The sequence below is a fragment of the Octopus bimaculoides genome, chromosome 22 (assembly GCF_001194135.2).
Source record: "Octopus bimaculoides isolate UCB-OBI-ISO-001 chromosome 22, ASM119413v2, whole genome shotgun sequence".
NCBI classification, from domain to species: domain Eukaryota; kingdom Metazoa; phylum Mollusca; class Cephalopoda; order Octopoda; family Octopodidae; genus Octopus; species Octopus bimaculoides.
In genome coordinates this window covers 31,987,420-31,987,889 of record NC_069002.1, presented here as the reverse complement: position 1 = coordinate 31,987,889, position 470 = coordinate 31,987,420, and the positions used below count along the sequence as shown (strand labels likewise).

Below are 470 nucleotides of genomic sequence, written 5' to 3'. Positions count from 1 at the left end.
ATATATATATATATATATATATATATATATATATATAATTGTTATGATATGAGGATATTATATCTATATTTTCTCATTCCTATAATTCATTCCCTTCATTCAAAGAGCTGCAGTGAGAGGTTATTCATCAGTCGCACCCAATTCTGAATCAAAAAATGCAACCTAAAAAAGACCCCCTCGCCCCCATCACTCATTCCATCAACAGCTGTCATCATGAGCAACTGTCAAAATATTTTCCACCAGTCCCTGACCAGTTGACCCATTTTGTCACATGATAATACCATAACCAGGCATGTTATTGTCAGCAGTCATATACACATTTGGATTTGATTCCCAACTATGTGGTTTAGGGTTCAGTCCCACTACACAGCACCTTGGGCACATACTAGAACTGCTGGCCACTGAAAGCCATGTGAACGAATTTCAGACATGGAAACTGAAAGAAGCTCATGGTATGTATGTATGTATAT

The 470-nt window shown here is 36.8% G+C and overlaps 1 protein-coding gene and 1 long non-coding RNA gene across 3 annotated transcripts in view; one reads left to right on the top strand and one right to left on the bottom strand.

The window, feature by feature from the left end:
* The window catches only part of LOC128250558 (uncharacterized), a 19,116-nt gene that overhangs the window by 10,910 nt on the left and 7,736 nt on the right, over positions 1-470 (bottom strand). The gene's annotated exons all lie outside the window — the stretch shown is intronic.
* Positions 194-470, top strand: part of LOC128250559 (uncharacterized) — an 11,343-nt gene continuing 11,066 nt past the window's right edge. Inside the window, exon 1 of the long non-coding RNA XR_008266599.1 lies at positions 194-452. This is a non-coding gene — a long non-coding RNA (uncharacterized LOC128250559). The remainder of the gene's footprint in view (positions 453-470) is intronic.